The 15,384-nt window shown below is 33.7% G+C and overlaps 1 protein-coding gene across 1 annotated transcript in view; it reads left to right on the top strand.

The window, feature by feature from the left end:
* Positions 1-15,384, top strand: part of LOC108694472 — a 73,433-nt gene that overhangs the window by 969 nt on the left and 57,080 nt on the right. The window lies entirely within an intron of this gene.

Genomic DNA, 15,384 nt, shown 5'->3' on the forward strand with positions numbered 1-15,384 from the left:
TTTGATACATTTTAAAAATAAGTGATTAAAAGGTTAAAATATAATACACGACGAAAAATGCGATTAATGAAGCAAATCATACACGAAGACGCTGTACGGAATTAACTATCCGTCGCATTCCGGCCTTTGACTCAGTGTATCGATCATGATGATCGATTGTGCTCGCGAAATTGTATCGGAAACTCAATCTGAGATTAAAACGATTACAGTATGTTGCATGTGCAGTATGTTACAACTATGAACTAGAAAGAAATTTCTTCGCAAACAATTCAAATGTTTTTTCCAACTCTAAAAAATATTTATGATATTCAATATACGAATTATTATTATTATTATTCGCGATATAGGGTATCTTTCACCAATCTCAGTTAAGCTAACCGACGGTTAGATGAGTAACGCTAAACAAGCTTCATGTAATCATCGGTTAGGTTAAGATTGGCGAAAGAGACCCTATACCCATGTTCTATTTGTATCTAGTGATCAGAAGATAAATTGAACAATCATATATTTTTTTGTAACATATACGTATATGACATCGACATTTCCTCATGATTCGAGAAGACGAAAGATATATACGTCCGTGTATTTATTCACATCTAACTACATATGTACGTATATCAAGTTATAGGCACAGTGGTGATTTAATCTAAACTCGCAAAAAGAAAGTAACAGATGGTTGTGGGTGGCATTTAACAATGAGGTTTATTCTGAGAGACAGAAAATTGTAAGGATGTAAATTACACGCGAGTTCGAGCAACGATTTATAATAAATATTGATGTAAAATTAAAAAAAAAATTACAGATTTGAATAATGATTTTTCCTCAAGAAAATACTAGAAAAATAAAAAGATCAATTTATGAATTTAATTAATACATGAATTGAATATTTTTGCTATCATAGATTTTGACGATTAAGTAAATGTAACGTTTGCGATTTATTTTAATTTTTTAATTGTTAATGTTTGCTTTTTCTTGTAAATAGTAAAATATTGAATGTTGCAGTTAAAATACGACATAATATAGCAAGAAAGATCGTTCGGCAGGTATACTCAACGCGTAAAAATAGACGCGGGCTTGCGCATAATCTACATAGGAACGTTTCAATTTTCTCGGGTGCGGCGTATCCACACATGTTGCATCTGCCGTACGGCAACAACGATTTCTCACGGCCGTAATCGCGCTCGCGAGAGTTAGCGTGCTCTCTCGGCGCCGGTTCATAGCTCTCGCTGGCAAGAAGTACGAACGAACGAGCAGAGCGAGCATCGGTCTATAAATAGTGAAGGAAAGTATGAGGTAACGCGGCAGAGCGTGTCGCGAATTATAATTTAATATCGTCCCGGCTTGTAATACCGCGAGTACGTTTGTGATAATGTCTGTGCGCAAACGTATGCGAATCTAGCAACGATTCTTCGACATATCGACTGATGAACAAAATAGACGGCGAGAAAAATAGAAAGAAAGAAAGAAAGAAAATCTGGTCTTGGTTTACACGGAAGGAGAAGGAAAGACAGAGGAAAACGCGTGTTAGAAGAGACAAATGCAGCGCGTTAACGTATTATTCAGGTACGTCGGGAACGGGTAGGTAGTCAGTGACATACGACCATGAATAATACCCCGCTCGTATTAACATAATGTGACTTTTTTCAATGAGCTGCCATGAATTACAAATGCTTGGACTGGCGTGGGACGAGATTACGTCGATAAGCGCAATTCGCTTGCAAGCGCGAGACAGCAGCGAAAGTTGAGGACTGTTTTATAAAAATGACAATAAACAACCGAGGCAGAGAACGAGGATCTTAAATTTGTAAGATACATTAGAGTGACATAATACAATCAGTTATAGTTCTAATCAGCTATTATAACTATAATTATTTGTGGGTATCGGTACTGTAAGTCAGATTTTTGCCTTGAGCGTCTACAGATCCGTGTGAAGTTGACCCCCCAACTTTTGAGGAAATTAATTTTCAATAGCTCATTCGATTGCTCATCGAATTTGCACATTTATGCACACTTTGAATTTTTGTTTGCATACTTCAAGTAAGAAAGTTATTTAAAAAACAATTTGGGAGGATTAATTTCATACCCCAACTTCGAGTAAACTGGTTTGAAAGGATCTTAATCAATAGATTTTCATTTGCATTCCGAAACAAGTTGATTTTTCGTTTGCATCTTTATTTAAAAAGTTATTAACATTTAAAATTTCGAGAAGGATCGAAAGCGGCAAATTAGTTCAAATCGCACCTACTGTGCTCAAAACGATATGAATCGATAGGATTTCGTTTGCACATTGTGAAACAAGGTGATTTTTCATTTGCACACCTTCGGTTAAAAAGTTATTAATAAATAAGTCTTGGAGGGCCAACTTCACAACAGAAATTACGTTTTCGGCTCGAATTTGACAGAAACGGGTTCGAAACAGTATCATTGATAGATTTTCGTTTGCACATTCTGAAACAATTCGATTTTTCATTTGCACATTCCGAAACAAGTCGATTTTTTGTTTACATACTTTACATAGTTTAAAAATTATTAACAAATATGTTGGGAGGCCACCTCTGTGAAGTTGGCACCTCATTTTTCAAAAAATGAAAGTTTGGTCACAGTTCCGAATGCACCCCGAAGAGTTCTGAAGTTCCTGCCCAAAATTAAGAATAGTTCCGGCGAATTAATATAAAAAAAAAAAAATTAAAAATTTGGGGTGCTAACTTCACAAAACGAAGAAAAATCGCGATATCTTCTAAACCATTAATCCTAGTGCTTTAAATGATAATAACTTTTAATAGAACTCTTGGGGTGCTATCCAGAACTGCCAACAGAACTGCTGTAATGTTAAAAAAATTTTTGTTCCCATGTGAGAGAATCAGACATTTAAAAAATTACAATATCTCTCTGTTAGTTCTAGTTCCGACCATTAATAACTTACGTTAGAACTTGTGGGGTGCTACCCAGAACTGTCGATAGAATTGCCAGAACTTTAAAAAAATTTTCTCCTCTCGGGTATTAGAAATTTTCGATTCGATGAACGAAAAATATATACGCGATATTTCTTAAACCGTTGGTCCTAGCACTTTGAGCGTTAATAACTTGTGTGTGTATGTGTGTGTGTGTGTGCGCATGCTTGTTTGTGTGTGTGTGTGTGCGCGCCCGCGTATTTGTCTGATGTGATCGAATGTGTCTGATGAATTGTGATTTTGGTAGAATAAAATCATTGATTGATAACTATTGAGTTTGTTAAAAATGTTTTTAACTGTCTTTATACATAGTTTCAATTCTGTGTACCTACCATAGTATATATGATTAAATGTGGTGTTACTTCTTCATCATCTGATGCTGTTTTCCGCTTAGTCATCATATCATATAATATCATTGAGTGTCATATACGAATGCTGTATAGTGCCCGTTATTTTTGTCGCTGGCATATTGATGATATGATACTATACCAGTTAGAATGTAATTATTATCATTCATGTTCAATTTTTTGGATATAGATCCAAGTGCCGCACTCTTTTTCTCGATACCAATGGAAGCAGCATATTGTCCATCCGTAAAGACACTGCAATCTATGAGTAAATGCGATTGAAAGATAAATTTTTCGAGAACATTTTCAAGGCACTTCTTGCATGTTGAGGCTTTATCGTAATTAGTGTCCAGTATAGCGTTTCGCAGTGCCGAAAGACCGTTTTGTAAAAATATGTTAATATTAATACTTATTACTGGAATTTTTCGCAAATGTTCTGATGACACTTCTAGCACCCTACGAGTTCTAACGAAAATTATTACGCTCGAAGCGCTAGGACCAATGGTTTAAGAAATATTGTTAATATTGTATCGATACCATTATTTGATGGCAATATTTTTGGGCTTGCATGAACGTTTTTAGTCCAATCTGCAATGATTTCGTCATAATCATCATATTCTTTTGCTTGTTTATCAATCATTGTGCCTTTAGTAGCACTATTTATTCGAAAGATGTACTTGAGATTGTAATAAAATATCATTCTCGTCTGTGCCTATTTCCTCGCTTAACGGTACGACTAATATTAATTTTATAAAATCATGTAATTCGTTAAAATTATCTATTTGATAGACTTTTCCTAAACACCTCAAAAAAAGTTGTTTAATTTTCATTGCCTTACTTTTCAAACATTTCCACTTGGCGATCATAGATACAAAATGATTAACGTCAAGCCTTATGAAACATGACGAATCATTTTGAAATTATCAGTTGTAGTAATAATATTAACAAATCTGCATGTAATGATTGAGATTGATGCAATCTGCAAACGTACGAGCAACTCCAATTAGAATTGCTTTTCCAAAATCCGTTATTATATAATTCGAGGTATTGGAGCACCATCTCTTATATTGTAATTTTCGAGAAAATTTTGCTTTGCAGATATCATTTGGAAGGCAGGAAAAAATTGTTTAAGTTGGAAACATATACATTCATATAAAAATAAATGGGCAGACTTTTTATAAGAAGGCGTAACTTTAGCGCATCTATTGGGTTACTATGACTAAAATTTAAATTTTAATATACATTTATTAAATTAAAATTTTCTGCGTTTCAATTTTTCTTCAACATCGGCACGAACTTTCCGAACAACCCAATATAATGAAAGCGCAATTAACATTTTGATTATGTGTTTTATTGTATATTAATTGTTGTCTTGATTTCAATACAAAAGAATAGATTCTTTATTATGAATAATTTGGAATAATATAATATGTTTTGCAATTTGTAGATTTTTAATGGAATCGTTGTTTTGCAATTGCAAACATCTATTCAATTCAGCTTGTTTTGCTTTATGCAAAACGATTGCATCAAATAAAAAAGGTAGGACATCATCGTCAAATGTCGATCTGTTAGCCTCTTCATTGCGCCATATGTTGGCATCTTTATTTGTATCTACCAATTTGATAGCAATTCACGCAGCTCAAATTTTAATTACCTTTTTTTCTTATGGATAATTTTCGCAGAAAAGCCAATTAATTTGCAATTAAAAATCACTTGTCTTTACAGGCTTAACAGATAAAGTGCCAATAAGTTACGCATTACATTCTTTGCAATAACTCTTTTGCGTAATATTTAGCATTATTATTAATGAATATTTTAGTACGTTGAAAAATAAATGCGCATGGTAACTTGACTTGTTGCCATATTTTTTCTGCAAAAATGAGTCTATTTATCTGATGACATATACTATCATTTCTTATGTCCATATTTTTGGTCCATATTTTTGGTGAATACGTTTTTTCTCTCTCTCCATTTTTCTTTAAAAATTATCAGTTTAAATTTCTTTTTAGCAGAGTTATTAATGCTATTTGATACTGTTGTATCATATGAAGAATCTTTTGAATCCCTATATTATTTCTCTTAATAGAAAATGCTTCTATAGAAAATAAGCCAGAATATAGCCAGTAATTAGCCAGAAATATCAGTTACTCTCTATTATATATATTTGTATTGTATTCTCTATTATATATATATTATATATATTATGTATATTTGATCAGTATTATTGATTAGATTCGTCTCAATTTGAGCGACACTTGTTTCAGCAGTATTTAGAAACTAGCCAGTTTGTAACCAGTTTCTAATGACTTTAACCAGCACCTAACCTAAAGTTTTTAGATAAATTTATGATCAATTTCTAATTATTTTCTATTCAGTTCTTAATTATTTAATTATTATTTGTTTACTACGATATTAATTTCTAAAATATGTTAATTAAAAAAGGACATTATTTTAATTTTTTTCTTTTTTTGAAAATTTACAGTTTTCTATTTTCTCCCATCTATTACATTATAAAGAAATATTTATTTTTAGTACAGTATAATTGTATACATCTAATACAATATAAAGTTATTTTTTACATTATTATATATACTTACATTATTTCTATGTATTATTCAGAACTATAAAATCAAATTTATAAATAGTAACAAAATAAGAAAGATATTATTCTATAAAAGAAAATTAACTTTTAATTAAAATTTTGCGGCATGTAATAATGCTGAAGCATAAATCTCTTCAATTTCCTTACCATCTCTTTCTTATATGTTAATGATATTATCATAATTTTACTATAAATATCATTTATATTATAAAAAACTGTGATAGATACTACATTTGTTGCTAATTTCCACTGTTGAAGATGATTTGATTTCATTGGGTACGTATACATATCTTTTATTTTATCTCAAACTTGTCCTTTAATTTCAAATGTATTATTTTCCAATGAATGACACAAAATACTATTTATTTGTATTATCAAATCATTTTTTAATAAAATGCAACAAACAATATTATTAGGTCTTTTGATGCTTAATATAAACTCCTTATAATTTAGTTTAAGTATGTTACGTTTATTACCATAACCTTTCTCCTCTTTTAAAATTAATATCCGAGTCGAAATAGAGATTGGCTTTTGAATATAATTAATTTCGTGAAGATGTCGGCATGCCTGTGATAAGGGACGATTCGCTATTTGAATTATTTTTCTTATTTTGCTTTCATAAGGAAAGGCTGATATATGATCTAATGCGCAATTAAAGAATTCAACATTATCAATAATGAATTAAATTATGTACATTAATACTTATTGAAATATTATCATAAAGTAAGGACGACATTGCATCAAAAAAGCTATCTAAATATTTTCGGGTTTTATTAATATATAATTTAATAAAATATGTGGGCTATAAAATATTCTAAAAGCAGTGTGGAGTAAACAATAATGTTTATACATTTGAATACCAAGAATTTTTTTAAATAGCACGGGATCAATATATAATAAAATTAATCTTAATTCATATGTTTTCAACTGGTTTACGCGACTTGCGTTGGAATTCATATGAATGTCCACTATGTTAAACATTGAATTCTTTTATCTAATTCGCGTCAATGGCTTCAATTTTTTATTTCTATGACCAAAATACCACATATTTAAATACAATTTTTTCATTATACCAAGCAAGCTAAATGCATGTATTCAAGAGGAAACATTCTTATCTATTGATGGCTCAATAGAAAAATAACGGTGATTGATCAAATTGTCCAATATGACATAATTGTCGATAACGAAACGATTGATCAATTTTCTTCTCACAAGATACATCACAGATATCACTTTTCTATAATTTTTTTTTCCTAAAAAACTAGTGCCATAAATTTCACATCTTTCGCAAGCATCATATCTTCCTGTCCTGCAATTAAAAAATTTTCGAGCCAATATCGCAATAAAACTATGAATTTTAAAGTAAACTCTTTTCCTTCAATTATTGATTTTTGCGACATTAATTGATTAATTTCTTCTGTATAAATTCTTTTAAAAAATCTTGATTATCTATAGTTTTACTATTTTCGCTATAAATTGCTACACAAAATGGATTATGTACAAACGACTCACAAATAATTTTATACAGAATTGGTCAAAATTGTTTTGAACTAGAGTGAAACAATGTCGTTCCGTCAACATTAAATTGTAATAATCTGATGAGATATGTAAATTTGGAACAAAATATTGATCGAGTCATTTTTATTCCAAAATATATAAATTCGTCAGCTGTTCCGTCTATTCCGTACTCGAATATTATACGAAGCTTTGTTGATAAATAAGAATATTTTTGCACGTTTTGGCAAGTTTGGATAAGAATTACGGCGTAATGTATTCAACAATTCTTCTAGATTATTTTAATTTATGTTACATTAATAGCTCACTTTGAGAATGTCATTTGTATCATTTTCTTTATAATCTTCATTGACATTAATTTCATTATATTAGCAAAAAATTAGCAAAAAATGGCTAGATTCGGTTAGTAATCAGTTTTTATGAGAAATATTTCTATTCGGGTCTTATATATTAGATTTTGTTTTTTGTTTCGTTTCGCATCGCGAAGGAGAACTTCATCATTATTATTGCTGATATTAATCGATGATTAATGAATATTTATGTATAGAAAATACAGATTTAGTACAGGCGGTGTTGGAAGTCGATGGGATTATACCTTTAATCTTATGCTACTGGGTTTAAGTTCTACACTACGCCTTCTTCGTCGTCTTATTATTATTGAAATTTACACAAGCGGGATAGCCACGTGATGTTGCCGCAACATCTGGTATTACTTGGAGCAATTTTATTAACACTTTTTGAGAAGAGGATTTCCGTGAATAGAGCAGCAGCCACGACTAAACTCCTTTGACCCTTTGCTCGAGATCATTTTCTTTCACGTCGTGCCAGATCGAGTTGTCTATCAGCTACTCATAGACTTGACTCGTGACTTTATCACAGTGCCGCTTCGAAAAAAAAATATTAGATCGGCTTCAGTTTACACACGGTAATTTGAATGAAATTACGACAATTTTATCAGCTAAACTTATGATGCAATAATAATTCTTCTAAAAAAATATGAACTGATTTTTTTCTTTTTTTCAAGAGTTGGAATTGCAAGATCACTCTATTGAACAATTTCGATGTATTTTAATATCTGATTTTATTAATTCAAACTTGGGTATAATTTATCTAAAATTATCAGGAATAATTTAAAATAAAAAATTGTTTTTCTACTCTAAATTATATAAGAATAATCACAACATTAATCACACGTGTGATTGATTTCCTAAAGATGTATATTAACTAAAGACATATATTCACTATACAATAATTATAATAATTTAAATATTTTAAATAAAATTATTATTGTTATTACATAATGTAAATACATTTTTAAAGAAATTCTCACGATGTGGAATCTTTTTCCACAAGCTCTTATCTGACGATGTTGCGTATGAATGCTTTAACAACGCGAACTTAACGAGTTTATGGAGCTTGGAGCTTAGCATGATAATTAAACGCGTCTCGATAAATAACAAAATACATCACTCCATCGCTAATACTCTACAGCACTTCTCGGTCGGAGACCATTCGTCATGACCGAGCGATTATACGCAGCCTCGAGCGCGACTTAAGTTACTCGCAATGTCGGAGTTCAGTAGTGGGTGAAAAGGAACGTTGCAAATGTTAAACGTTGTCGGGCGGAAGTGGCGGCCGTGCTCTGTGTCTTCTCTATGCATAACTCGTTGATTTACAGCCAGAAATACGTCGTGAACGCGCGCAAACGCTCATATATATGGACTTCTATATCGGATCTTCGACTTGTGTTCTCTCTCTTCCTTTCTTTTTCTCTTTTTATTTTACCATATGTCTTTCGCGCACCTCCGAGATTTGCATAAATCTCGGAAACACGAAGGAGGCGCGAAATCGAAAGTTCAGCATCGCCGTCTCGCCGGTATTAACCGCGAGGGGCGTATTCCCGTACCTTTTACGACCGCAAGCCAAGAGAATTCCATCCGAGAGACGCAAAGACGATCGTTTCACGGCGGCGCGGTCACGAGGAAATCAACGGTGCGGCGCGGTGTCGGAGCAGCATTTTATAGCGAATAAAATCGAAACGATTTCTGATTTTATTTCTGTCGTATACATAGAAACAATGATCAGGTTACGATCTCGCGCGTAAAGAATCGCACCGCGACTCTTACCGCTCGAATTTCGCGTGAGAATAGCATATATACTCGAGGTGTGTAACGAATATTTTACGGGCAAAACTAATTAATCGGGCGTTAATCTCTCGACGCCCGAGGTTTATAAACTTGCGATCTTAGGTATTGCCGAGTAAAAGTGCTCAATGTAGCCGAGCATACACACAGAGGAAAAATAATCGTGGATTTTTATCAATTTACGTATTAATGGATAGTGCATGGGAACCACAGGTTTCCGCAATTGCCAAGGTATCGCGATGGGATTATAGCAATCGCGAAAAAGTTACCGGAGCATTAATTGTTGTTTACCTCGCATTAGTGTCCTTTGATAACTGCCTTGCATGGCCATTGAAAATACTTGCCTTCCTATATACGGACGATACGCAAAACGGAATACTTCACATAGACTTTCGATACGACATAAACCATCGTAATTTGTGATTGATAAAGTTTATGAGAAATAAAAATTTATCGAAAAAGCGTGTACAAAATATGATATACATGAATTATATAATTGTATCTTACGCTTGATTTTATTTATAAGAAATTTTTCTTTCAGATTACGTTTTATCTTATTCATTGATGCAATGACGCATTATTTTATCGTTATCTTATTTAAATATTGAATGCGTGGTAGTTAGGCGAATAGCGAAAACCGCGGCGCTTTAATTGTCGCTTACGTATATTTCGCATTAGTCTTACTTCGATAAGCACTTTGCGCGCAATTCTCGCCTACGTTTTGCACTTTGAAAGGAGAGTTCCAATCTGTGTATAGAGCTTTTAAACGATATCTCGCGGAAGTATTATCTCGTTAAAAGACGATTCGGGTCTGCGGCTTTGTGTATAGCCGCTTTAACTCGCCACTACTATCACAATTGCAATTGTATTTCGCGCAGTTACAATTTTCCAAGCGATTAAATATGCTCTTAATAGTTACGGTCTGAAAGATAGAGAAGATTTACGGGTAGAAATTTTTCGCTTTCAAGACGATAACATTTATTTTACTGTGAGGTTTTCAAGAGAAAAGTGTTTATCTTTTTGTAATTTTTCACGGAAGAGTGAGCATCGCGCCATGATGTCTGCGAATTATTGCGATGTCTTTCTTAATGATATACTGTTACTTTCGCCGACCAGCATCGCGAACGGTTTATGCGTGTCCACAGATTATAATTTTAATTGCTATAATTACCGTCCGTGAAGACAGCACTTTAGTGTCTTTGCAGTATTTTATGACATTTATTAACCGGATATCGCGACTTTTAGAATTCTTAAATATATTCTTCTTATAAGTTACTTTTAATCCGCTTGCTTTGTTATCTCACGAGTGCGATTTTAATCGCGCATCATTGCATGTTGAGATATTTATCGATAACGTCATCGACGTTCACGATCACAACACACGACGTAACAACTTTGAAATGTTGCAAAGGCTGCATATGAAAGTAATCCAAATTACAAGTGTAAACACCGATTTGAAAAGGGACAAGCATTGAGCCCATTTGATTGCAATGCACAAGTCGAAGATTAAGCTACTGAGAAAATTGAATGGCAGTTCTTGGAGCACAAACGTGATAGCTGGATCTTGAAATACATCCAGCAATTGATTAATACTTTAATGTATTCATTACATGAATCGTTCATTTATAATGATTCTATTATAAGAAATATTATAACAAAAGAAAAATCAAAACTATTTAACTTATAAATGTAAAAAAGGATTTCGTACTTTTTTTATATTTAATTATATGAAAAATCGAATTCGGACGAAATGAGTTAATTTTCACATATAATGTAGTTTATAATGTAGTGAATAAAAAATGTCAAGACACAAAACTTAATAATGGTTAGATTTTGAACTATGATACATTAAAAGTGCTCTGGACAAATTTTATTTTTTTGACATATCATAACTCAAAAATTATGTATTATTGAGTTATATTATGTGAAAATTAACTTATTTTATCAAAATTCAATTTTTCATATGATCAGTGCAAAATCCTTTGTTCACTGCTTTTCCCTCTAATTTAATTGTAACATCTTGATTTATTAGTCGCGACGTAGTCGAAGCCAGTTTAATTAGCATTTTGCAAATCGAATTAACACATTTAGCCTTCAAACAACTCAATTTACGTTAATACGCATTTTCGGACCGTTTTCTATGAAATGTTATCGAAAAAAAATTTTGAAGATGAATAGCTGTACTCTTCGTCGACACAGAGCTATTGTATCTATTGTGTTCGTTCTTCAAGGCGCGAAAAGAAGCTTTTCTGCGTGAATTCTCGTGCCTGTGAGCAGCACTGTATTAGCGTGCTGCGATGTGCACTAACATCGAGCTTATGTTCGCTGTTCGGTAAATGAATTATTGTGTCGAGCACACAAGAGGCGCGGCGGCAGTGTTGTGTAACGCGAAGAGAAGGCCATTCCGGCTTCTTAGAATTTTATAACTCGCGCGGTTCATGTCTTGGACCCTCTCCGCGGCAGTGTAGCAGCCTTTCATAACCGATTTTAATAGCCACACCCATGAATTTTTGAGACCGTCCTATCGTCTCATCGATACCTTCGAGATTGATTTCCAATCGAGAACGATTGAGTCTTTCGCAACAGCTATTTTCGATGGAGATGTCTATTTATGAAATTGTATCCCGGATTCCAACAGACTTATTAAAGTCAAAAAATTAATAAGTATAAACCACACGAATTAAAAAATATTCCCTGAAGAATCTCCTATTTTTGTAAGATTTTGCCAAAAAATGAAAGTAAATAAAACTATCTCAATTTTAATGTCAAATTTTACTGTGAAATGTTTGCGATTTCCATTAACTAAACATTTATGTAGATCGGGACATGACAACGCAAATTCTCCAAACGCAAATCTGTATCCTTCCTTTCCCCTGTCGCTTGAATGTGTATTTGTAACAAATTGAAAAAACTATTAATTAAAATCAATAAATAAGATGCACGAATTAATGAAATTTATCTAAAAAAAAACGCAGAAATTGGAAATTTAGAATTTTTTCTCTGTATAAGATTTTACAAAAAATATTGAAAGCGAAAAAGAAACCAATCAGTTTTAAGTTATCGTTAAATGTCCGCGAATTTCATTAACTAAACATCCAGATTAAGACATGATAATACACATTCATTAGGGAGGGGGAAGGGAAGATGCAATAAATTTTCATTCCCTTTCTTTCTCTTCTTCGCTCATCATGTGTGTTTGTACTTCCTGAGGAACGATTAAGTCCCAGCTTCCGGCGAATGAAGTATTCAATCGCGACTTAACATCACGTGCTCCCACTGTGAAATTGGAGCGATCTTCCTTGCAGCAGGAAGAAGAATCAAAATAGAGATCCTGTTAATTCTAAGTGCATCATGCAAATAGCTATTCTAGCGAAAAGCCTTTGCCACTACTATGGATGAACGAGAATGGCCCCGATTGGAAAATTACAAATGCGAATGTATTTTAAGAATAATTATCGATACACTTCACGATATACTCTTCATAAAATTTTTATTCCTTTATGTCATTTTCTCTTTTCATAGAATATAAAATAATTATAATATTATTTACTTTATTTTTAATTTTCGCGGTGATAAGGTTAAAAGTGCAGTAAATAATATTATAAAAATTTGAGATCCGGATATTGTTCTATTCTATTTTAAGATTGTTCATTTAATTGTAAATTTATTGATAAGATATGTTTTAAATATCTTTTCTCGTCTTTTTTTAAATGAATTTCTACACATGAATTAAATAGAATTTACATATTAAAAGTACAAAGAGCAATATATAAAATAATTATTCAAAAACAGTTTTATGTTATTAAATTAATAGACATCTTTCATCAAATTTGATCCGTCTTCCGTATGTCGTCATAATTGTTGAGAAAAATGCTGCCAAGCATGAAATCAGTATTACTTATGATAATCGAAGCGCAGTTCCCGCGCACGAGCGTTCGTTCCATGAATGCATGTTCCGTGAATTACATTAATACTCCGGATACAGCATTGAAAAGCCTCAGCGAAATACCTGGTTCATAATTTCTGCTGGGCGGAGGAAAAAGACGTTACGAGTCCGCGCGTGTGATAACAGACGGTCCGGTGAAGAAACTCAGCTTGGAAAATCGTACCGGTTCCTGTTAAAACTACTTGCGCGTGTGCACATCGTCTTAAGATTGCTACCTTTACATGCGCGAGCGCCTATTCCGCGATTCCGCCACCGCGGAGGGCCCCGGCTTTCGCTCGCACACGAAACGCACACTGTATAATCCCGACGATAATTCTCAACGTACCTGGCGTTATAGCCGCGGTATTCGCCGCAGATGTAAATACCCCCGGGCTCTCGGGAGCCTGCGGGTATTAAACATACGTTCCCTGGGTAGTCGACAAATTGCTCGCATGAACCAGAATAATTAGCATCCCTAGCCTCCGGTGGTGTATACCTCTTTGCCTTCTCTTTTTCTTTCTCTCTCTCCATCTCGTTTCTTGCTTCATCCTCGCAATGTATCTCCTTTTTCCTTCTCCATATCTCTCCGACAACTCTTACATCGCTTGAATCAGGATAGTACGTCCGGGGAATACCCAGAACGACTTTCTGCTTCTCTCATCGGCCAGGTTCTTTCTCTCTCTCTTTTTCTCTCCGTCCGTCTCTCATTGTACCGATGCACCACGTTCTATGGTTGCGTTTAAGCAGTCCCGCTGACTTGATGCGCGCCATACAGTCCGGTCCCCGGCGTGCGTGCCGGCTGCTTAAGAATGTAATTTAATATGCGACGTTACCGCGGGCCCCGCCGTGTCATATTTATAGGTATTTATGCATCAGCTTTGCGGGCACGTTTGAGTTGCGCGCTGTGTGCGCGAGCTCATTGAAATTGCCTCCCGAGGAGGAGGTATTGCCATACACGTATTCTGGACTTTCATATTCTCGTATCGCGTAGGTGGGAGGAACTTATCGTTGTTTATCGCCAGTTAGCCTTACGCACTGCGCCGATTCTCTGCGCAACGTTCCGCGTGCTCGACGTAACTCGATGTGAAGGAGAGGAAGGTAGAAAAGGAGAGTAAGAGAGATGCATCGTAGCTACACCTGCTGTTAACATAATTTATTCCAGTCCGCTGCACGCTGAGCTCGTCAACCTTATATACATCAATGAACCACGTGGATTTATTTTTGAATTTAGTCGCGATCCCTGTTACTCTCGGTTTCGCTTCGCGTGATATATATTAGCTCCACGTATTTCTTAACTCTTCAGAGATTTTAGCTGCATATACGCACACATACGTAGCTGGCGTTGTCTTAGAAAGACTGACATTGAAAATTAGCATGTAAAATGGACGCATGCGAGTCAATTCTTTATAACTATCCCATCAGCGTGATGTATAATGTTGGCCTGTACTGTATATAATATTAATTATTAATAACTTCAGATTATAGCACAAACCTATCATAAAATAACTACAATACTATCTTGGAGGGATAAAGTGCATTAACATTCTGAGATACATGTGCGCCAAAGGCGATGAATCTATAGTAGAATAATATATACGAAATAAATCTGATTAGATCATTGAAATGATTATCTAACTACGTTTTCACAAGTCTATATATTATATTTAACGGGCAAAATTGCAGTTACTCTTTCAATTTATAGATGAAAATACATAACAAGCGAAAAGTATCATTACGTAATGCTAATAATGCAGTTTAGAAATTAATCCCGTACCAGTCAGAATCTAATATAGCATCTATATCATACTTTAGATTTCACCGAGGATTTCATGTTGATGTGTGATAGATTAGAAATTTAACTTTTTAACCGCGTATATATATATATATATATATATATATA

Source organism: Atta colombica, unplaced genomic scaffold (assembly GCF_001594045.1).
Source record: "Atta colombica isolate Treedump-2 unplaced genomic scaffold, Acol1.0 scaffold12, whole genome shotgun sequence".
In the NCBI taxonomy this organism is placed as follows: domain Eukaryota; kingdom Metazoa; phylum Arthropoda; class Insecta; order Hymenoptera; family Formicidae; genus Atta; species Atta colombica.